At 41.4% G+C, this 25019-nt stretch overlaps 1 protein-coding gene across 10 annotated transcripts in view; it reads left to right on the top strand.

The window, feature by feature from the left end:
* SGMS1 (sphingomyelin synthase 1) overlaps positions 1-25019 on the top strand; it is a 291522-nt gene that overhangs the window by 80700 nt on the left and 185803 nt on the right. For 8 of the 10 annotated variants that reach the window (XM_060125542.1, XM_060125537.1, XM_060125534.1 and 5 more), the window contains exons 3-4: positions 3816-3941; positions 11401-11489. The gene's annotated coding sequence lies outside the window, so the exon portion shown is untranslated. Of the gene's footprint in view, positions 1-3815; positions 3942-11400; positions 11490-20179; positions 20274-25019 lie in introns of all 10 variants that reach the window. The other 2 variants (XM_060125538.1, XM_060125536.1) reach the window with 2 other exon arrangements.

The following is a 25019-nucleotide window of genomic DNA, read 5'->3' as shown; positions in this document are numbered from 1 at the left end:
CACCTCAAACAAAACCAGACCTCTGGGCGGTTGACTGGGGTCCAGCCCCGCTCTGGGGCACATCATGGAACCAGGCTCCCTTCCTCCAGCCCTGCAGCCCTCACCTTCACGGCTCAAAGCTCAATCACATCCTCCTGTGGCTCCTGTAAAAGGAAGTGGGCCAACCATGGGTTTTGACCCAGGGGATTAAAAAGTTAAACTTTTCTGAGTTTAGCGGAGGAGCAAAGAATTTGTCCTGTTTTTGTCAAATGAGATCCATCTGGAAAATGAATTAGGAGAAAAATATTCTTGAAAAATAAACTTTTGATTAAAACTTTTTTTTTCCCCTTCCAAGGTGCCAGTAAAACAAAGTGGAACACATTACCCACAAGGCAATTTTAGATAAGAAACTAAACATTTAGATGCCTCTTCCTTTCTTTAATAATTCTACACTGATTTGGTTCCTGTCACAAATGTGGGTGAATAAGATAAATGATCCTGGCATGATCAGCAACCTTTATATTTTCTGTCTGCTGAGAATACTTAAAGCATAGACTCTAATTTTGTAGATGGAATGAACCTTAGAAAGTCAGTGTTTGCTGAACATCAGAGTGTAGATTAAAGATAACAAGGACACTCATACAAATTCCCAAGAACCTAACTCTTCAGTCACACCCAACACTGGTAAAGGGATGGAAAGGAGCATGAATATCATTCCTGCCAAGTGGTCTTTTTACCGACAGATGGGACAAAACCTCTCCCTCCCCATGAGTGATATTTTCACTGTGGTGCTCCAAACAGGCACCTCTTCTTAACAAATGTTTGACCTGTTTCTTATGAATAGCCAGGGCACAAATAAAAAAGACTGGACATTTTAAAAAATGATATTTGTTGTTTTTAATGGTGAAAACGATTCATTCAGCAATGTCTGCATGCCTCCCATGACCTGGAAACTGTTCTAGTTGCTGTGGTTATAAAGGTAAATAAGAGAGGCATGAAAACATTATGCTGTCAACTTACTTGGTATATTTAACCTATTCCTTTCCTGTATATACATATTTTTATATTATATTATACTTAGAAGAATATTTTTGTATCCTGTTTTCCTCATTTAATATTATATCTTAAGCATTTCTGCATGCATATAATTTTTAATGGCTGCATACTGTTCTGTTTTGTGGATATTTCACAATTTCTTAAACCATTTCCCTGTTGTTGATCAATTAGGTAATTTTGAATTTTAGTAGTAAAAACATGATAAACATTGATGTATAAAATTTTACCCTCATTTCTAATTATTTCCTTAAGATGGGTTCAAACTGGAGCTGGGTCAAAGGGTATGAACACTTTTAAGGGTCTTGATACATGATGCCAAATGCTTTCTTGTATGGGGCAAAGTAGTCATTTCACTTTATCCTCATTTCCTCATTAGCGTAGGGTTTTTTTGGTCTTTTTATTTAGTGCTGATGTATTAGAAAAAATTTTGGATTGGTTTTTCCTGGAAGATCTTGTTTTGGGGACCAACTTCTCTGTGACACCTTCCTGCCCGATGTGTTTTCAGTCATCTTATTTAGGACTTTTAAACTTGATAGAAGGAAAGGGTGTTTATTTCTATATTGTCAGTGCCTCCCTGAGTACCTTCTCTGAGGTACACGTTAATATTATACTCATAGTAAAAATATAAGAAACCACATGACAATGCTGCTGCATGTATTATATAAGCCATTGTTAAAAAAAGATGATCCTGGCGGGGTGGGGGGTAGGGGAGGGATGGATTGGAAGTTTGGGGTTAGCAGATGTAAACTATTATATATAGAATGGATAAACAACAAGGTCCTATTCTATAGCACAGGGAACTATATTCAATTTCCTATAATAAATCATAATGGAAAAGGAAAAAAAAAAAGATGATTCTCTTTCTCAGTACCTAGGGGGAAAGACCTTTTTCTATTCTTCCTTTAATCAGAATTATGTGGCCTGCCTCATTTCCCTTTTTGCTCTGCCTATTAGAAATGTAGAAATTTTACTGTTCAAGTACACCAACAGCATTATCTTGTGGTTGGAAAATCAACTTCTTTCATTTCATGACTTTATATTTGTGACTTCCAAGTGCCTATGTATCTTCTATCGAACGTTGCCTCGAATCTTTCTTGCAGATGGGTAGCATGTAAATCATTTAATGAAATGAACTGCTAATGATGGTGTGATGATTTTAGGTAAACAATTCATTTGGCTTATATCTTTAAGGTTTTTGGACAGAAAATTACATACAGTTTTAATTGGCTATAAGAAGGCCAGGGATTTTGGAGGAAACATTAGGGCCAGAAAATCCTGGTACAGCTTATTTAAACGCTGAAGCTGTGTATGTTTTTAGCAACCAGTATTATGGTGTGGCTGGTCATTAATTGAGAAACTTCTTATTTAACTAGCGTGCATTAAAGTAATGTGCAGTTTTTCATGGGGGTGTGATGATGTTTGAGGAGCATGATGACTATTTAAAGTACTTAGTACGTAGATGGGTTGTGCTGCTTTATTGCTTTAAAGAAAATAATGAGGATTGGACAAGGAAATTGCAAAGGACTTTGGGAAAAGAAAGATCCTTCCTCACATGTGGGATTGAAATGCACAGCAGGCTTAGTCTTGCCCTCCTCTGCACCCTTCCACACTCAACTCGCTTTGCCAGAAGCTCTAATTGTATGGTATTGTAATTATTTGTTTACAGTCTGTGTCTCTATTAAACTCTAGTTGGCCCAGTCTTGGTCTTCTTTGTGTCGGCTATATCTAGCACAGTGCTAGCAGTAAATTTTTCACATATATGATTCATATTTCTGAAATAGCAGATTAGAAGGCATATTTTAGGCCAGTAAGTATTTCAAAATATTGGCAAGTATTTTGAATAGTTAAGAGGGGCTGGGAGGCATTTTTTTGCCCCCAAAGTTTAATATGTGTTCCTTCCAAAAAAAAAAAAAATCAGAAAATCTGAACTCCTAAAATCCTACATTTCTTAAAATTATTCAGTTGCAAGCAGCATTTTGGTGCTGAGTCCTGCTTGAATGGGCTAAGTGATCCTTCCTGGGGCAGCCCTTCTCACCTTTTCTCCCCTACAATTTTTTTTTTTTTTTTTGGCTGCGGCTTGGTTTGGGGGATCTATGTTCCCCGACCAGAGATTGAACCTGGGCCCTCGGCAGTGAAAGTGTGGAGTCCTAACCCCTGGGCTGCCAGGGAATTCCTTCCCCTACATTTTTGTATTGTTCTGGGCGTGAACATCACCCATATTTATTGAAGGCCTATGGTATACCCATCCGTGTGTTGTGCTGAGGATACAGTGGCGATCAAAATGTGGACTCTGCTGTCAAGGATGGAGTTCAGATTCTGGAAGTATTAGAAGCAGACTCAAGTCTTAGAATTTATACAGGGAACTTTCTTGTTGCTTTCCTCTTTTTCTTGTGGGCGAGTTGACACAGAGAAAACCACAAATAAGAAAGTTCGGGAGTCACTGATTGCACTATGTGTGATAAGGATCCTCTGCTATAAACAAAACGAGAAAAGGATATTGCAATATACTTCTTCCTTCTTTAGTCTCACCCAGACACATACTTTGTGCTGTGCTGTGGATGTTCATTTTCACAGTGTCCCAGCTCTAGAACCCAATTTGTTCTTGTGGAAATTTAGTCACTTTTGGAGAGCCATAGCAGTTTGTAAATCACGCCTCTCTGATAATGTTCCCAAGGCCATTATGACTAAATTGGGTGATAGAATGAGATCTGTAGTAGTATGTCACTTTGATGGGTGACATATCCTAACCTTTCAGTGATTTGGGCTTCTTTAAAGCACAGAACACACCTTGGGGATGAGAGTTGGATTACATGGAATGTTGCCCAGTGAAAGTCCGGCGAGTGCCAAAGAAATGCTCTGTGGAGTGACTGCCTGATCCCAAGATTACGTTCCTGCTTGCCTCACGGGTGAGTCTTCTAATTTTTAGCAACAGTCTCCGCTGTCTATTGTGGAGCCCAATCGCTTAGTCTCTGGGATGCTCAGAATCCTCACCTGTAAAATCTGGATCATTTGACGAGCCTCTGAGTGGCTCTGAAGACTCAGTGACATCTGTGAAGTGACTGTTGCGCGACCAAGAACAGAGTCGGCCCTTAGTATACAGCAGCCCCTCTTATCTCTTAAAATGGAAGGTTTTTTTATTCCCTAGCATTTAGAAACACAGGCTTATAATATTTTTAAATTACAGTAGTTCATATTTATTCATAATGAATCCACAGTATATTTCAGATACTACAGATTGCATTCTTCTTGGTCTATTAACTTGGTATTGTCTACTTGGGGGTTTTTCCATATGGCTTAGGACTGAGTCTTGAAGCAAACCAGTACTTAATTAGTTAATTGATTAATTAATATTATTTTACATATATAGTCCTTAGTGCCAAGTACTAGAATGAAGTCCTTTGTATAAATTATCTCATTTACTCCTTAGTGAAGACACTGAAGCACAGAGAAAGATCAAGAAATTTGTTCAAGGCTGTATTGGAGGACTTGGGATTGAAACCCAGGCATGTCTGACTTCTAAGCCCAGATTCCGAGCGCTCCTCTTTCCCTTTAGCACGTGTTAAATCGCTGAGAAGAGGACCCTTCAGAGTGGCAGACACCAGTGCTTTATGGATGGCTTTCGGTCTGGTTGGTATCACGTGCCTGAACACATCATTCTGTAGTTAAAGGACTCGTACTCTGTGTTAGGTGTTAAGATAGCACAGCTCACTCATGAGCACTGCACTTTATTTATGTTCCTGCTGGGCCCTTATCATAGTCTGTCCTTGCTCTAGTTCTTAGTGGTCAAGTCTCGGAGGAGGCAATATATCGAGTGGTTAAGAGCCCAAGACTCTGAAATTGGACAGCCTGGAATTGAATCCCAGCTCTGTCAATTACAAGCTGTGAAAGATGGAGCGAGTTACTTATCTCTGTGCCTTAGTTTCTCATCCATAAATTGGGAATAATAAATAGTATTTACTTTAAAGGGTTGTTGTGAGGATTAAAAGAGTACACACACACACACACACACACACACACACACACACACACACACACGGCACTTAGGGTGCTTAGAACAGTTCCTGGCACGTAGTGAGTATTCTGCAGTGTTTGTGGTTAATAATAAGATGACCGTGTTCTTTGAGCATAGCTATGGGCCATGTCATTTTTGTCTTCGTATTCTGCACAGGCCCTGCCCCAGTGCTCTACACATGGTGGGCTCACTGTGAAACTCTGTTGAAGGAGCGGATGGATATGGACAGGTGAAATGGTTGAAGGCATGACCAGTTCTTTTTCATCTTGAAGTTGTATTTGCCTCATTGACATAAACTATCTTGACTTTAATAGGATCAGAGACTGAATAACTAGAAGAGGTTGACCCAGGCAAGGTTAAAATTATTTGTCAATCATAATAGCTAACATTTGTTAAGTGCTTACTGTGGGGTAGGCACAGGCTAAATATTTTATGATTAACTTACTGAGTCTTTCCAAGAGCCTCATGAAGCAGGTATTATCCCATTTTACAAATAGTAAGCCTTGTCCCTGTAGTTAAGAGGTTGGATTTTGAATCAGGCAAGACTGTGTGAAGCCCACAGCACAAGCAGAGCTGAGCTTCTGTCTCAGGTCTCCCTGAGCGACCTTTAGCCTATAGCAAAGCACCCAGTAAACAGTTGTGTTACCTGTTATTATTGCAACTTCTCTGAGGCAGAATCATAACGCCAATACTACTTGAATACAAATATGAGAGCCCCAAACATTGGTAATTATCATAGCAAGCATGTCATGGGTATACAAACTACATATTCCTTTGTTAAAAATTCTGCCTTTAGGAACGTCTTCACATTGAAGCTAAACTTTTCATACTTCAGGTTAAAACTATTTTCTCTATGCTGTCTTTAGTGGGAATGGAAAAATGCTGTCCATGGCTCTCAGCAGGGTAGTGCTTAAAATGATGTTAAATGGTGGAGTCTTCCTTGTTTTCTCTTTCCTAGGTTAGACTTGCCCTGTGGGCTTCATACTTTTCATCCCTGTGGGTTTCATCTACTTTTGGTCCTTTTCTGTTTTGTTTTGTTCTCAGTTTTCTCTAGAAGTGTGGAGCCCAGCATTGGTCACTCTGACTCTGGCTGATATTAATTATGACCTGAAGTTGTACATCCTCCTTCACAGTCAGGGTCTGCGATGTGAAGACTCCTCCCCTGTGTGAGGCGATGCATGGTACTGAAACACTCATACTGTCTGCTTTACACTGTGCCATTTGGGGGGCAGCTGGTCATGGGAGTCCTGTTCATGCCTCCTTCGTTAGGTCCCCAACTCCACAACCTGGGGCCAGGAATGAACATACTGGACCAGTGACATGCAGGGCCCAGATGGTCTACAACAGGATTTTGCCCGTTCCCCAGTCCTCACTTACTCGTGTGCTAGCTAACATGGAGCATCGATCCTACTGGTTGTGCAGTATACGAGCTTCTTGAGAATAGAATTGATTTAATTACACAAATATTCCAGATTCTTCCCTGTGAGAAGTCCTTTTAATCTTTGACCTGATACATTTTTTTGTTTGTTTCTTTTCTTTTTTTTTTTTGGCTGCACCCCAGAGCATGCAGGATCTTAGTTGCCTGACCAGGGATCAAATCCTTGCTCCTGCAGTGGAAGCGCAGGGTCTTAACCGCTGGACCGCCAGGGAATTCCAATTTTTGTTTGTTTCTAGTAAGAACATCCTTTTCCATTTCCCCCACTACTTTTAAATACTTTTTGCTTGAGCCATGTGTATATTCCTGGATTCTTGAAATTGCTGGTCCCCTGTCTTGATGAAATATTTTGTTCTTTTATGAGCGTCACAGTTGATGTTAGTTTATGAGTGACTTTACGGCATCCTCTTCTAAAGAATTCTGATGAGTTTCTCACATCTTACTCTTACCCTTTTAATGCTGTCACAGGGTCATCATCTGTTGCCATTCTGGGCCTTTCCCTGGAAACACCAGTCATACTGTCAGTTTTTCAGTTAAATATGTTAAGTACTGTTTATAGAAAGCCTTTAAGCTCTTTGGCCCCACCCCTCACTGGCTGTGTGGCATGCGGGAGGCTGTTGACCCTCTCTGTCCCCTTGCTCATCTGCAGGGTAGACTGTTAACAGCTCCTACCTACAGAGGTGGTGTGAGCACTCAATGAGATAGTGCGTGCTAAGTGCCCCTAGTGCTTAGCACATGTAAGCGCTCAGTAAACATTGTTATCATTGTAAAGGTTAGCACAGGTGCAGTGAGGATACTAAGGTCGAGGCACTAACCCAGCTTTGAATGGTGATCGTGACATATTTCCCAGAGGTTATCAAGCCTCAGTGATTTAGTCAAGAGGAGAAAGGGAGGAAGGGGTCTTTCATGAAGGGGAAACGGCTCTTGGGTTTTCATTCACAGGACATAGCATGTTGTGGGGGGTGACGGGGAAAGCTGAGCAGGGAGCAGATCGCAGAGGTCTTTCTTTGGGAAGCCCAGGGGCTCTGACTCTATTCCTGAGAAAGGGGAACCACTTGATGAGAGTGCTGGACACATGCTGACTTGAGGAAACAGAGCTCAGCGGGGTCCACACGGAGAAGCTGAGACCTGAGAAGACTGATGTAAGAGTCCCCCGAGGATGGGGAGTGCCTGCACGGTGAGGCAGGCAAATGGACAGATAAACACTGCGTTTACATCAGACGCTCGCCTTTAAGTTCTAGGGGGCCTGGAGTAAAACCGAAGAGAGATGTAACTTCCATGCACCGATTCCTTTAGAGAAAATGAATTAGATGGGCTGCAGTGTGCATGTCCAATATGGAGAAAGTCTGCTCAAGAAGTAGAAAGGGGTCGTCCCCCATTCTGCCTGGTGCGCCGTGTGGAAAGCTGCATGTGTGCACGCGCCCGTGGCTCAGATCCACTGGCTTGTGCAGGGAAAGGCCTAATCTCCATTTTCCTGTGATGGCAAACTCCTCTTTTCTCACAGCATGTGAGAAGAAAATACTGTTCTTGTTTGCCAGTTTCCTTTTGATTAACTTTGTATCTGGGGTTGCAGGTTTTCTTTTGGACTACTTTTTCTCTGATTATTTTCTCACCAGTGGTTAGAAGTGGAAATGGAAATATGCCAGAAAATGATTTATATGAAAAGGAGTCTTCTCCTCACCCCTAAGTACATGCACATAAACAAGAAAAATAAAGAATAGCAACTAACTTTGGATTCTTTGGCTAGACAGTAGTGTTTTATTTTGCCATTTGGAGGAAGAGTTATGGAAATAAAGGGAAATATATGTCAGAGTGATAGCCAGCTGGCTATCTGAAGTGAGTATCAGCTTTCCGGAAGGAACAGAGACACTTTCTTGTCATTTTATTTAGAATTGCCTGACTGCTAGAGAGCGTTTTTCTTGCCACAGTGCTGCAATAAAAGTAAACACATAACGTTTCTAAGAAACAGATTGTTAGTTTCTTTGAAATGTTTAAATAAAGAGCATTTGTTACATGCTCCAAGTATTTGATTCTTAACTCTTCCCAATAGAGCAGCTCTGTGTCCCACAAGCATCACTTAGTGTTGAAGGCACCAAGAGAAATAGAGAGGTAACTGGTACTGGACTTGGCCCTCCTTCAGTAAACTAGAAAACTGGACAGTACACGAGCCAGTTACTGTCAGTCACGGGAAAACAGGCAGCCAGGACGTTGATCCTTGAGAGAAGAGAGTCACATGAGGTGAGACCCACATTTGCCCTAGTTTTCTGCTGGAGCGTATTCCCTGTTCCCAGCATTCCCTTCCTGGGGTACCAAGGAGGGGGAGCCTGTTACAGCACGGTGGGTCTCCAGAGTTCAGGGCTGCTGAAGAGGCTGGAATTTGTATGGCAGGCTACTGGGGAGGAGGGAACTATGAGAGGGGAACCCAGAAGCTGAGATGTGTATCCATACAGGGTGAGACCTAGCAGAGAGCAGCTGTTCCCAGGCAGGGAAGAGAATGGCCATAGCAAGGTTCATGCAGTATGGAGGGAAATGGAGAGTTCTGGGCTAGCCAGGGTGGAGAGACCTTGCTGAGCACCTTCACCATTCCGAGACACTGGAAAGACCATGCCTTATGATTAAGGGTCATGCATTAGGACCAAGGACGTATCTCAAATAGACCTATCTTAACCAATTATAAAACCAAGCCTGACGGAATTGAGAGGATCTGCCAGTAATTTAGTTGCCATCAGAACCAAACTGAACACCTCCCAGTTGTCAACCTTATAACAGAAAAACATGCAAAGAAGCAGGAAAATGTGACTCATTCAAAATGAAAAGTAATCAGTGGAACTAGACAATGCCTTTCAAACAGGGTTATCCTAGATCTTGGTCTGTATAACACCATTCTCCACTGAAAGGACCCAGGGCGTTTAGAGAAATGTCTGCATCTAGGGCAGAGACAGAGTAAGTACAAGATGAGCCTAGAACTTTTTTTTTAATGTCAGAAAGTAAGGAAATAAAAGTAGAAAAATAAAAAAAAATGATGGGGGCATGTCACAAAGGTAAAGGAGCCAGTTTAAAGGGTCGCCCACTGGCTAAATCTGAGACAGTTTGAGCACCAAAATTATTAAGTACAGTGATAAATTATAAATTGTTGAAAAAGTAGGACTTCATATATCCTTACTGATCATAAATTGACAAATGGATGAACAAATAGTGTAGACTGCTGAGTCCTGGATGGTAATGTGGAGGGAATGCTGGAGTTGGAACCATGAGCATGTTGTAGCCATGGTAGTAAAGTTCAGATCAGGCAAGGGTCACCAGTGGATGCTAAATCTAGGGGGACATTTTGATGAGGGACAAGATATTTGCATGGTCTTAAAGTGTCTCCCCACAGATTACTTATTAGATGTAAGGGAAAAAATAATAATTTTTCTTGGGAGAAATTGGACAGCACCTTGGCTGGGTGATCAAAATTTATATCGCCAGGGAGGGGCACATAGACTTCACATGCCTTCAGCTATGACACCAGGAGAAGAAAACTCTGTAGTTTTCTGCCTGATAATGCATAGGCTGAATTGAATCATGAGGAAATGTCAGACAAGTCAAAATGGTAATGTTTTATTAATATAAAAAAAGGGGAGGACTATATTCTTCTAAAGTGTCAGTGTCAGTGTCATAAAAGATAAAAAAGTGCTGTGTGTCGCAGATTAATGGCAGCTAAATATAATACCTTACCCTGGACTGGATCCTGAATTGGAGGAAAAAGAAATGCTATAAAACGCATTATTGGGTTAATTGAATATGGCGGTCAATTAAAGTATTGTATCGATATTACATTTACTAAGATCAATAACAACATTATGGTTTTGTAAGAATATCCCTATTCTTAGGAAATAAATTCTGAAGTTTTTAGAGCCATGATGTATGAAACTTATCTCCACGTGGCTCAGAAACAGAAAAATGTTAAGTGAGGAACTTCCCTGGCGGTCCAGTGGTTAAGACTCCGACCTTCCACGGCAGGGGGCACGGGTTCGATCCCTGGTCAGGGACCTAGGATAATGCATGGCGCGCAGCCAAAAAAAAAGCTTATAAAACAAATGTTGAGTGAATGTGTGTGTCTGTAGAGAGAGAGTGAATGATTAAGTATGTACGTTAAATGTTATTAGCAAGTGAACATGGATAAAGAGTACATGGCAGTCTTTGTACTATTATTATTCTACAACTTTTCTCTAAACTTGAAATTGTTTCCAAAAAAGAGAGAGAGAGAGAGAAATAAAGCCCAGCAACTATAACTATGACTTAAAGAGAAAAGGAGGGTATGTGGAAAAGATACATGTGTTTCTTAACTAACTTGGTATGGATTTTCTACCCTCTGTGTTGTCTCTGGTAAATAAACGTTTAATCCTATGGCAGTGTCTTTGTCATTCAGGAGGCAAAGCCGTTTCTATATCTGTTGCTTAAGACACTGTATCTAGTGGAAGAAGAAATAATAATACTGCTTTTCAAATTGAAACCATTATATCATTTGGTGCCGTGGAAGAGTTTGGAATAAGGAGTCATAGAAGTGGTTCGAATTCCTCCTCTGATGCTTGCTGGCTGAATGATCACTGGAAAGTTCCCTAACCTTTGGGAAATTTGGCTGCTGCATTTTAAGATAATACTTGCCTAGTCTCAATATCTTACAGCTCAAATGAGAAAATGCATGTGAAATCTCTTTGTAAATAATGATGAATTCTTCTACAAACATTAAATTACTATTAATAGTTTCAGTTAAAGAAGAAAATTGGCTTAGACCAAGGTAGAGACTTTCCTTAATTCAGGTGGCTTTTTTTCCTTTTAAATGTCAAGATTGATTATACAAGAGAGTTTCTTTCCGCTTGGACCCTCGGTTCCTTCTGGTTGCCTCCTTTCTAATTTCCTGCCTTTATTATTCTAGGCAAAGCTGCAGTGACCGAAGGAGTTGTGGATTTTCTGAATTTCAAGAACAGTGAAGTAGGAGATAGCAGAGAGTGTATAAAAGAACACGTAAGTCAAACTCAGTGTTTCATCCATTCTCAAACATCTTATGGATCTGAAGTTCCTCAGGATCTCTCCTGCTTTGTTCTGAGATTGTGTGTGAGGCTCTGAAGGATGGAGGGATCTTTGAGGTCTTCAGCTTGCCCAAGGTCAAAATCAGCCAAGGAAAGGCCAATGTGGTTTGGGGAAGGAAGGAGAAAGGATTGAAGAGGCCAGCTTCCTCATTGGAAGAGGAAGGCAACACAGGCCAGGGTGGGAGAAATGCGTAAAACAAAGGGCACAGGAAACAGTCTGCCTGAGTCACTGGAAATGACAGAAAAGGGCCCTGCCAGATCTGAAGTTACGTAAACCAGGGAGGAAGGCTCCAGGGAGGCCTGGGGGAGTCATTTCCTTTACTCTGGAATTGCTTTTGATTGAGACTCCTTATCTGGGAAGATTACAGTTATTAGGTCTTCCCCTTCTCTGGAGTTGAAGAGTCTAGGCCAGTGCTTGTCAGAGAATCAATCTGAGATGAGATGAAGAGCTTGTCATAGAACATAAACCTGGAAACTTTTTCACTGAGAAAGTCTTGCTACCAAAAGTAAAATTCAGCTGAATTAAACAGTGTTCTTAATGTTGATAGTTGATTTCCATTCTGGAACATAATTACTATGCCCATGTATATATCCAAACAATATATTGCCTAGTTTTACTTGTTTTTAGGCTTGATAAGAATATATTGCATGTAATACTCTGCAGCTTTCTTTTTTTTTCACTCAGTTGAATTAAGATTCACTTGTTACATTAATGGTACTAAATTAATTTTTATTGTTAAATAAAATTCTATTCTGAAAATCTATCATAGTTTATCTGTTGCTCCATTTCCTTCCAACATGTGGTATTTTGTTGCCGTTCTAGTGAGTATAAAATAGTATATCATGTGGTCTTAATTTACATTTTCCTAATTAATGGTGAAATTGAGCATCTTTTTTTTTTTAAGTGTCCTTTGGAGAACAGAGTTTATGACTTTAATGTAGAGAAACTTCTCAGTCTTTTCTTGCATGGCTAGTGCAGTTTTGTTTGTTTCTGTTTTTTTTTTTTTTTGGTTTTGGTTTTTGAAATGTAGTCTAACAGTCTCTCTTTTAACTATGTTGCAGTTTCATTGCTAACCTTCATTCTCTTTGATTGAAGTTTTTGTTGATTTGTGTTCTCATTCAGTATTTTTTCTCTGTTCATTTGGAAATTATGCATTTTCTTTCTGTTCTTCTAATGATTACCCTGAAAGTACACTGTGTACACTTAATAGTTTTAAAGTTAATCAGTAGTTAAGGTCCTCTTATCCCCTTCCAGAATAATACAAAACTCATAGGACACCTAATGAAGACTGTGTTCTTCTGTACTTATGTGTTCTTTTCAGTCAGTTCTGTTATATGTTTCACCATACAAATTAGACAATTGTTATTAGAGATAGTATTTGTTTCACTTTATCTCTGTGTTTACTATATCTTGCTTCTCTTCCCTTCTTCTGTCCTTTGCCTTTTCTCTGGTGAGATTTGCCTTCTTTAGAATTTTCTTTCCTTAAAATATTTTGGTGGTAACTTCTCTCAGTTTTGATTTATGTTAGAATGTCTTTATTTCACTCTCAGAGTTCTTACCTGACAGTTATTTTTCTCCCAGCATTGTGAGTGTATAATATACCATTCCACTATCTCATGGCTTTCAGTTTTGCTGTTAAATCTGTTAATCTTTCATTTGCCATTCTTTAGTAGATGATTTGGCTTACTTATTTGTTGTTGGATTACTGCAGTTTCACTACAACATGTTTATGTACAGCTTCCTGTTTATATTTGTTGTGATTTATGTATCTGTGAGTTCACATCATTCATCAGCTCTGAAAATTTCTCAGCTATTAATGCTTTGAATACTGTCTCTCCTACATTTTCTCCATTGTCTCCTTCTGGTTTTGATTAAATAGATGTTAGGACTTCTCTTTATTCTTCATGTCTTTTAATTCATATTGGATATCTTCTTCCTTGTCTTTCTCTGCTTCATTTGGGTAATTTCTTAAGATTTAGCTTTCAGTCCAGTAATTCTCTCTTCAGCTGTGTTGAATCTTTTATTTAACCCATCCACTGAGTTTTTAATTTCAGTGATTATATTTCTTCATTTCTAAAGGTTCTTCTGCTGCTGCAAACCTGTGTGAATATTTTTTTGATGGTGTCTTTTTGCTTACTCATTTTCTTTTTACTCCATCTTTCATCTCTTTAAACAGCACCAAACTGAGCTATTTCATATTCTGTATTTGATAATGCCAGTATCTGAAATCTTTGGTGATCTAAATCTGTTTCTGTGGCTTGTTTCCTAGTGTGCATGGTGAATTTTAATTATGTATTTGTTTGATAATTATATCTTATTTGATATAAATTTTTTTGGCTTTTTTGATAATTATGTCTTGGAATCTTGAGATCTTACTTCTTGAAATTTGGAGCCAGGAGGATGCTACAGGACCAGGACCACTTTTGTTCCCTTTGGAATTCCTGGTTTCAGGTTGGGCTTTCCCCACCTGGCTGAAAGCTAAAGGTCTAGATGCCCTGTTCATTTCATTGCTGGTATTTGTAGTTGTCTCCAGGGTGACTGCTGCTCTCTTCTTTGCTTAGGTTTCAGTGCACTGTTCTTAACCTCTTGGGATTTGTTTCTCTACCTGGAGCTACCCAATGTGTTAGAAAGTTTTTTTTTTTTTTTTTTTTTTTTGCGGTACGTGGGCCTCTCATTGCTGTGGCCTCTCCCGCTGTGGAGCACAGGCTCCGGACGCGCATGCCCAGCGGCCATTGCCCACGGGCCTAGCCATTCCGCGGCGTGTGGGATCCTCCCAGACCGGGGCACGAACCGGCATCCCCTGCATCAGCAGGCGGACTCTCAACCACTGCGCCACCAGGGAAGCCCTATCAGTTTTCTTAAATCCTTTAAACTTTACATGGTAAATTACTTTATTTCACCAAGGGACTGGAAAATAATGAAATACTGATCTCTTTGAAAGCCAGGTAAACCACATCTGTATTCATATCACATACTCTATCCTTCCACTTTTGCCTGGGTTCTTTTTCTAGTTGATCCATTGAATATTTACTTCTTGGAAGTTGGAAGAAGACAGTATTCACTACTTTTAGAATAACTCATAAGAACAGAGTTCTAGTCTATTTTCTGTTAAAGTGTCATTTTTCTTTCTGTTCGGTATCTTAGATAATGTGGATCTCTGCCTGCAGATGGAGAGTAGAGAAAATAGATGTTTGCTGTTGTGAATAAGGGGCATCATCTCTGTAAACTCCATGACCTTACATTCTATATCCCCTTAATGGACATAGAAAGCAGCTTGAAGTTTTTGGTCTATAAAATGTTAACTTGCCTTGTGCTTTGGCACATGAAAAAAAAATTATTTCAAAATAGATGTCAACTGAGAATGCTGATTTGATAGTTTTTTAGTCATTCTGCAGCAGCAACATCACCTGTAGGCAATCATACCTTTTCAGAGGCTACACAGATTTGACAGGGGTGTGTGGATTAGGATTTTGTGACAACAGTGACATGTTAGGAATGTTTCTAACCTGCAAAATCTTTGTAGGTTACAGGTTGTATTTTTGTAATACTAGTGTAATCCTAGAAAAAGCAGGCAGTGAAAACATTCCCAGGGAATGCTGAGCTCTGTGACTAGAGATTCTTTGAGGGACTGCCTTCTGTGGGACCCATACTTTCACTTGGAAGATATAAATACCAGATAATTCTGTGGCTTTTCCTCCCTTGGATAACAAATTCTAATGAGTGGTTACTTACTCTGTGTCCTCATATGCTTGGGTTATTGGCTGGCAGTTCAGGTACTACTGCTGGTTTGGCTTAGTTAGCTGAGCAGTCTAGAAACTTCAGCTGGAGAGCTGGGAAAGAGATGAAGTAGAACTGGAGAAGTTTACCAGGTGAGGCCAGTGGTTCCTGAGGAGGCCCTGCCTGGCCTTCTAGGCTGGAGAGCCATCATTCACAGGTGCACACTGCATGGGTCTGATTACCACCACCCCCAGTTCTGTGGCCTGGGCCAGGCAGTTCATTTGGTAGAGCAAGAACTGGTCCTTTGAGCCTCCCAGTTTCCCTCTTTTAACTGTAAATATGTATATTCCCTTGAAGGTTGTGATTTGGGTCATTAGCTTGATTTGAACACAGTTCACCTGAGTGCAGTTTCTTTCCTGCTGCAAAATTGTGGCTCTGGTTGTATCAAAAGGGTGCAGAGGGACAGCCCAAGAACGTGGTCTTTCAGGTGTCCTTTTCAGTTAGGCCGTCAAAACTGGGGCTTGGCAGACGTTGTCGAGACGAGTGACCATAAATCTGAGTTTGGTCACCAGGCCCCATCACGTGATCCAGAGCTGTGTTTTGTTTCACACGCTCCCTGGGTCTCATGAGCTATGGTCCTGATCGTGCTCCTCTAGATGAAGAACAGTTACCGCTCTCAGGCTCGGCACTGGAATACTTGGCCATTTGTAACATATTCCTCCTTTCTCACGTGACATCATAAATTTGTGTATTTCTAAAGAAGGTTTTGAAAAGTAAGATTGTTTTAAAAACCTTCTCCTCCAACCTGCCTTCCCTGTTGCTCACCAAGTTCACATCTGAATGCTTGTTGTCACGCCCTTTGTCTGATGCCTGCAAACATGCTCACAAAATTAATTTTTATTTGCCTTTGTCTCAGTCTGGGTGTTCGGGGTGGGAAGCACGGCATAGAGGGAGCCGTACGAGGTTCATCAGTAGCCGGAACACCTGGCTTCAAGTTGAATGTCTGCTTACAGGCTGTTCGGATTTGGTTAATCACTGAGCTTTTCTGTGTTTTAGTTTTCCCACCTAATCTATTCATATGCTGGAGCAATTGGTTCTCAAATGTTTTGGTGTAAGGACCCTTTATACTCTTAAAAATGACTGAGGGACCCAAAGAGCTTTGCTTGTATGAGTTGTAGCTAGCATTCTGTGGCAGGCAGAGAAATAGCCCCCAAAGATGTCTATATTCCTAATCCCCAGAACAGATGCATATGTTACTTTACATGGCAAAAGAGACTGTATGTGTGATCATTAAGGATCTCGAGGTGAGGAGATTATCCTAGATTATCCAAGTGGACTCAAGTGTAATCAAATGAGTCCTTTTGAGGGAGGCAGTGATCTCCGAGAGACAGCAGTGAGAGGTGGCTTGAAGCGAGGTCTTAGTTCCCGGCCCAGGAATTGAACCTGGGTAGCCTGGATGAAAAGCAGAATCCTAGCTGCTGGTCCACCAGGGGCTAGAGGCTAGAAGCAAAATTCTCCTGGCCCTTTCCCCCATTGAAAAATGCATTTCTCAAGGAGGCAAAAACTGTAAAAACAGGTAAAAAGTTTATTATTAGAGACATAGCACAACAACAAGTGGGACAGCACGCAGAGAAACAAGTTTGTTTAGTTAAGACAGAAGCAAGGCAGAGATGCACACCCGGAGAGAGAGGGTGTGGGCGTCCTTCCTAATGAGGGGTAGTGCAGTGAAGAGGCGGTTAAGTCACTTATATAGGTCAGTTCTTCTGGGTCTTTGTTTACCTTTGGCCAATTATCTGGTTTCTTTTTCCACCTGACCCGCCCTAGCCTCCCCAACATGCGTGCACAACTTTTTTCCAAGATGGATTCCAGCCCAGAGGCTTGTGGGGGGCCTTGGCATCACATATTATGGGGTGGTGCCCCCTCCTTTTTGACCCCCGAAGAGCCTTTCTGAGCAGGTACAGTGTCTCCTTGGCCCCAAGGATGGGAAATATGTGACCTGTTGATCCTTTACACAAACAAGGGTTAGCCCCTCTCTGTCCCTGCCATGACTGTTACCTTAAAGCAGGGGTCCCCAGCCCCACCCCCCCGCCGGGCCGCACAGCAGGAGGTGAGCCGCGGGGCAAGCGATGCTTCATCTGCTGCTCCGCCTTCCTCCCCATCGTGGCCTCCAGAAGCTGGAAAAGGCAAGGGACACATTCTCCCCTGCTTCAGGAGGAACTCAGCCCTGCTAACGTCTTCATTTTAGCCCTGGAAGGCCCCTTTTTAGACTTCTGACCTCCAGAACTATAATTTGTGTCATTTTAAGCTACCTATTTGTAGTGATTTGTTATAGCAGCAATAGGAAACTAATGCAAATATTTTGTTAGAAATTAAAAGTGAGAAATTTTAAAAATATTAATTTATTTTAAAATAATAAACGATCACAGGTTAGCATAAATTACTTTTTGGGGGGGAAAATAACTATTTTCCAACTATTAGTGAGAAGACTACCACTGCTATACATTTTTATAAATCTCTTTTAATGTCTGGCTTCATAGAAAGTACCTGGATTCTCGAATTAGCTTCTGCATTCAGTCTGTTGTGGCATAATGTGTCATGTACCCTCTGAAAAACTCCCCCGATACTCACAGAGAAAGAACATTAAAAAGGCAAATATCATCTTAATATTATTATAAAAAATAGTTTTGGCCTCATGGATTACCTAAAAGATAGGCCTCTTGGGAGGACCCCACTTGGAGAACTTCTGGGCTAGAACATAGCCACATGGCCACACCTAGCTGCAAAAGAGTCTGTGAATTGCTTCTTATTCTAGGGGCCAGTTTTAAAAAGTGAGGGTTCTGTTATTAAGGAAGAAAGGGAGAATGGATATTAAGAGACATTTTGCAATTTCAGATTCTTTTTTTTATATATTTTTAAATTTTATTTTATTTTTTGAGTGTGTTGGGTCTTTGTTGCTGCGCGCGGGCTTTCTCTAGTTGCAGCGAGTGGGGGCTACTCTTCGTTGCGGTGCACGGGCATCTCATTGCAGTGGCTTCTCTTGCACAGCACAGGCTCTAGGTGCGCGGGCTTCAGTAGTTGTGGCATGTGGGCTCAGTAGTCGTGGCTCGCCGGCTCTAGAGCACAGGCTCAGTAGTTGTGGTGCACGGGCTTAGTTGCTCCGCGGCATGTGGGATCTTCCTGGACCAGGGCTCGAACCTGTGTCCCCTGCATTGGCAGGCAGATTCTTAACCTCTGCGCCACCAGGGAAGCCCTCAAATTCTTATTATATCAAAGTTTGGTACCCATGGTGGGTAGACAATTGCCAAAATGTTGGTTTCCCTTCTCCTTGTCCTCACATTAGCTGGGAAAAATGGGCATTTCACTTAGACTGCATCCTTTAGAAATACCTATGAAAGGGACTTCCCTGGCGGTGCAGTGGTTAAGAATCCACCTGCCAATGCAGGGGACATGGGTTCGTGCCCTGATCTGGGAAGATCCCACATGCCACGGAGCAACTAAGCCCGTGCGCCACAACTACTGAGCCTGTGTTCTAGAGCCCACGAGCCACAACTGCTGAGCCCGCATGCCACAACTACTGAAGCCTGAGTGCCTAGAGCCTGTGCTCTGCAATGAGAAGCCACCGCAATGAGAAGCCCCCGGATTGCAACAAAGAGTAGCCCCCGCTCGCGGCAACTAGAGAAAGCCCACGCAGCAACGAAGACCCAACGCAGCCAAAAATAAATTAATTAATTAAAAAAAAAAAAGAAAGAAATACCTACGATGGAACACAATGGCATATAGGTGGAGTCATAACTGCATTTTTAGCATTTGTAGGTTAATTATATGAAATATCTTTTGTTTGGTGCTCACAGGCAGCTTTTTGATGTCATGTTTGGGTCTTTTGAACTTAACAATGTGCTTCCTTTCCTTGGGTAGGAGTACAGTTGGAAGTGAAATGCGATTTCAGCCCAGCTTTGATTCATAGTTGTTCTTTATGGGTTTGAAAGTACAAGGGGAGTGACATTTCCTCTTGGTCATTTTGTAAACAGTTCCCACTTCTCCCTGGCAGCATCCTGTTGCTGAAGAATAACCCAGTTCCAATTTACGATGTGAAAGAGCAGTTAGGAATATTTGTGCTAAAGAGCTTATAGTTTAAAAAAATGTATATAAATACAGTAAAACTGTTGGGGCTTAAGTGGCATGATTTGGAGCTTAATATAAAGCTTAATACTGATCTCATTAATTGATGGTATGCGTTTAATGCATTTTTAGTGCCATCCTCATCTTTAAATCAATTATTGTAATAGCTTTTGGGTGAATGAGGACTTAGGAGATATTTTAACATCCCACATACGGTTATTTCAACCTCTGAGGTGGGAGAAGCCTTTGTGTCTTTCACACCGTTGATTGTCTGTTTCCTGACTGAACTGATTGAGAAGGGAGTTTTGGGTTTGGGATGGGAGTGGGTTGGAGAAGAAGCAGAGAAGGTAAATTAGAGGTTCAAGCACTTGGGGAAAACGTGTGTCTGGTTGGAGGCCACGCTGGGGTGAGTACTGTGGACAAGAAGAATGACGCCTGCCATTTTATTAAACAAAGGATGTTGTGGCCATAAAGCCATTGGCCACTGCAGCTGCCCAGACCTCGTACCCTGAGGGGAACTCAGGATGGAAAAACACAGGCTGCCAGCCATCAAGCCACCAGCCGTCAGGGTGCAGTTACCCCCATGGTGCACCCTGAAGGGAATTCAGGATGCAGAGGAATAGGAACTGGCCCTAGATAGTTAAGATGCATATCAAAGGAATGATTTCAATAAACCCAGACTCTTGCATCTTCCCCATATGTAAATTAACCTGAGATGTCTGTTTTTTGTGATTAGTGTAATCTTTTGATGTTCAACTAGAATTTTTTTTTTTTTTTTTTTTTTTCAGTAAAATTTCCTGTATCTTCTGGCTCCTCCCTCACCTCTTTGAACGAGTTCCTCAGAGCTATCTGCGAGGCTGCCATCCCGGGCTATAGTCCTCAGTAAGGTTTCCGGATAAAACATAATTCTCAGCTTTTAGGCTGTGCATTTTTTTTCAGTTGATAGTACTCTGGGGGCCAGAGAGCGTCATTGCAGTGTCTGGTGACCTTTCTGAACTGGAGCTGAGAAGGGCTGTTTTCCTCACTTTGCTCTCTTCCCCAGAGGCCCCTGAAAACCACCCAGTGGTTGCCAGTTTCTGTAGTACCTTGTGGTATATACAGTGTTACCAGGAATTGGGTTGAAACCCTGGTTAACACAGAGAGTGCAAACAATTTTTTGTAACCTGAACTTGCGGGACCGAGACCTGCCAGTACTAAGCATCCTGCATCTGGGGAGCTCAAAGTTTTTAGCAACTAGCATCGTAATGGTAGCACTTATTACCCATATATGAGCATAATAGAAAAATTGTGAGCAAAACTGATAAGAAGGGTATCCCTATTAGTTTTTGAATATATTTCACATCATCACCTGGTGACTCTCCGAGCTGGCTGCCCCTGAGAAGCGTGGCTGCCCGTGGTGGCCTCCCCTCTTTAGGGGGTTTACGCTCATGTCCACTCCACGTATCACCCTGGTCTGCCTTGGGGTGGCAGAGGCCAAGGTGCTGGTTAAGAGAAAGTCTTGGTTAAAAGCCATGTGGTCATTTATTGCAGCAGCTAGTGATTTTGCAAACATGGGCTAGAGTAGTTTTCTGATACTTTAAAATAAGCCCAAAACAACTGTTTTAAGATTGCAAAACAGTGAGTGTTTTGATTTGTCAGTTCCTGCATTTACTAATCACTGAATGTACAATTTCTCTGTGTAAGAGGCTCCACTAGTGCAGGGCCAAGAGCAGTGCCTTATTGTATTTTCTCATCAGCTCTTTAGTGGGCCTGGAGACTTCCTGGCCTCTTGGCTGGCTCAGGAGGCATTTCAGGATTGTAGCCAGCACTCCCAGGCCTTCAGACACAGGTCATTGCCTTTTGCACAGACGGCCCCAGGGTGTTTTGGAAGCCATGTGTGACTTTAAGGAAAAGATTAGAGTCTCTCTGGAAAGAGGCAGAAGCATGTACTACGAACTAGCTGCTTTGGGGAATTTTTTTATTCTCTTGCTCTCAGTTCTTCCTGATTTCCCGGCTGAGTCCCACAGCAGCTTTTGCACATGCCTACTTCCTTTTTGAATTCCTGGCCTCCCCCCCGAGCCCAGCTCATGGCACATGCCCTCGGAAGCAAGTCTCGGAGAAAGAGCCTGCCCTCTCCCTTCTTCCTCTCCACCAGTCTAGCTGCCGTTTTCCCGGCAAGTGTCATGCTGGGCTGGTCCTGAGCTTCATCGTGTGTGGGCACATCTTATCTCTTACTCCCTCACACATCTCCTTTTGTCCTGCCCTCCCCTCTGTCCAGTGCCCAAGCATCCTGCTGTTACATTTAGAACCTTGTGGTACAATTCTTGAAATGCACCAACTGTCTCATGCCTCCATGGGTGTCTTTCATGTTGAGACCCATCCAATCCCTCAAGGGCCCGCTTCACACATTGTAATCTGATAGTCGTGCCTTGAATATTCACAAAGCATTTGTTGACCACCTACTGTGTGCATGGGAGCTGGGGTGCAGATGCCAGGAGATACAGAGATGGGTCGGACTGTTTGTGCTATTGGTAGAGAAGGGGAGAGAAACGTGGGAACAAACAGAGATTACTCCTAATAAAAACATGAACCAGCTATAGTGAGGACCCAAGGGGAGAGGAAGCAACTGTGCCCTGGAAGATGTGGAAGTGGGCCCCCGGGACAGGAGGAGAGGGTCATACCAGTCATCAGCCAGAAGCCAGTGGGGGTTTCCTATGTCCCCCTTTGCTGATGGCATTTCACTGTGACTAGTGTAGAGCAGAGGGACACCTCTATAACTAAAAGATCTCTAATGGTGGATTTGGTTCACTGTGGCAGGTGGTTGGAAAGAAACATTGAGGGCTGTAGATATCCCTAAAGTAACACATGGGCAGGTGCCAATTCTCTATATCTTTGGGGCCAGGCTTTGACCTAAGAAGATAAGCAGTCCTTGGTATGGTTTCTCAGCGCTGGAGGGCTTCCTTATATTCTTCTGCTCTAAGAATTTGTTGGTTACATACTCACTGCTCAACAGCTCAGATACTTAGATGCCCTATTTCTGTGGAAAGGCCTCAAATACTAAGTCTCAGGATGAGGCTAAGTCACAAGGTCCTCCCAGTCCAAACCAGATCGTGTTTTAGTTTCAGTGGACCTTTGACTTTTCATTCATGGATGGTACTTATCTCAGTTTGTAATTGTGTGTGTGTGTAAATACCTCTCTACTCAAGTTATTTTAAAGACAAGAACTATTGCTTTCTCGTCAACCTTTTATCCATACTGCCTGCACTGGGCTTGGTCTATAATAAGGAAAGAATGAACAGGACAGACACCCATCCAGAGAAGTGAACTTCTCTGTCAACACACAGAGACTTTGCACAGCACAGTCTGAGAATAGATAACTGACTTTTTTTTTTCATTTTTTTAAGTTGAGGTATGGTTGATGTACAATATTATGTAAGTTTCAGGTGTACAACATAGTGATTCACAAATTTTAAAGATTATGCTCCATTTGTAGTTATTATAAAATATTGGCTATATTCCCTGTGTTGTACAATATACTTGTAGCCCATTTTATACCTAAGAGTTTGTACCTCTTAATCCCCTACCTCATATCTTGCCCCTGCCCCCTTCCCTCTCCCCACTGGTAACCACTAGTATGTTCTCTATATCTGTGAGTCTGTTTCTTTTTTCTTTTTCTTTCTTTTTAATTTTGGATAACAGACTTTTAATTTGGTCAAGGAAAAAGGGCAGAAGAAAGTCATCATTTACCAAAGTCCCTTCCAGCAGATGGTGTTTGCAAAACCTAAAAGGTCTTTTCAAAATAGAATGTGCTTTGATGGAACAGATCTATATCCGGGTTGTAGTAGTGTTTATATGAATCTATACATGTGATAAAATTTTATAGAACTGTATGCAAAAAAAGGGGACAGGAACTGTACATGTAAAAACTAATGAAATCTGAACAAGGTCTGTAGTTTAGTTAACAGTATTGTACCAATGTCAAGTTCTTGCTTTTGATACTTATATTGTGGTTATGTAAGATAAGAGGGGAATACATGGGAGCTTTCCACTGTTTTTGCAACTTCTGTGTGAGTCTAAAATTATTTCAGGAATTCCCTGGTGGTCCAGTGGTTAGGACTCTGCACTTTCCCTGTCAAGGGCGCGGGTTCAATCCCTATTTGGGGAACTAACCGTAGATGTGTGGCGTGGCCAAAAAAAATTTTTTTTTTTTCAGAATCAAAGGTTAAAAGAAAAACACAATGAGATACCACTACATACCTATAGCTAAAAAAAAAAAAAAAAGGCAAATGAAACAAAAATAGATATTACCAAGTGCTGACAAAGATACAGAACAACTTGAACTCTCTTGCATTGCTGGTGGGAATGTAAAATGGTACAGCCACTTTGGAAAACATGTAGTTTTTTACAAAGTTAAATATATACTTACCATACAAAATAGCACTTTCATTCCTAGGTATTTACCCAGGAGGAGTGACCTCTGTTCACACAGAAACCTGTAGGCTAATATTTGCAACAGCTTTATTTTTTAAATATTTATTTATTTTGGCTGTGCCTTACTGCTTGCGAGATCTTAATTCCCCTACTAGGGATTGAACCCGGGCCCTCCGCAGTGAAAGTGCAGAGTCCTAACCACTGGACAGCCAGGGAATACCCAGCAGCAGCTTTATTTCTAACTGCCCATAACTGAAAAAAACTCACATGTCCTTCAACAAGTGAGTGGATAAACAAACTGGACATCAATGGACTATTACTCAGTACTAACAAAGAACAAACACAACTATCTGGAAGAATCTCAAATGCATTATGTTATGTGAAAGAAGCCAAAAAGGTACATTCTGTATGACTCAAAAGGGTACTTACTGTATGATTCCATTCGTATGACATCCTGGAAAAGACAAAAGTATAGGGTTAGAAAACAGATCAGTGGTTGCCAGGGGCTGGGAATGGGGGAGAAGATTGACTTTCAAAGGGCATAGGGAACTTTTTGGAATGTATGAAATAGTCTGTATCTCAATTGTGGTGATGATTACATGACTATATGTTTTGGTAAAAACTCATAGAACTGTTACCTAAAAATGACAAGTTATTGCATGTAAATTATACCCCAGTAAATCTGACTTTAAGATGAAAACACAACCACCGACAAAAATGAATAATTAATGATGTTCTTTGGCTTAAATACCCATGAAGAATTCAGTGTCTGTCACTTGTCCACGATTTGTAAGGATTTGTGAAGTCATTGGTTATATAAGATGTCTCGTTCAAACACAGGAGTGTAACCTCTTCACTACTTTGGCCTCTAATTGAGCAATGGAAATAACTGTCACCATAGAGATGGATGCTCTAATCTTTTTAAACAGAATGCTGCTGGGATATTAAAACAAAAGCTTCTGGTTCTTGCTTTAGCGGATGCAGTCTTTAGTATGTGAATATTTAATCAGATGTCACTCTGTCTCCTCTCCTGGCTTCTTTGCCATTAAAACAGTCATTAATGGAGTAGACTTCTGTTTTGGATTGTTTTAAATCTCAGCCATAACAACTGTGCTGTGATTTTTTTTTTTTTCCCCCTAGAATGGATGAGAAAATATCCTATTGGGGAAACCCAGTGTTTTGATTTGATGGGAGGAAGGAAGGCTAACTTCAGCACTA

The sequence above is a fragment of the Lagenorhynchus albirostris genome, chromosome 16, assembly GCF_949774975.1.
Source record: "Lagenorhynchus albirostris chromosome 16, mLagAlb1.1, whole genome shotgun sequence".
Lineage (NCBI taxonomy): Eukaryota > Metazoa > Chordata > Mammalia > Artiodactyla > Delphinidae > Lagenorhynchus > Lagenorhynchus albirostris.
Note: the sequence above shows the minus strand (reverse complement) of the source record. Positions and strands in the feature narration are given on the sequence as shown.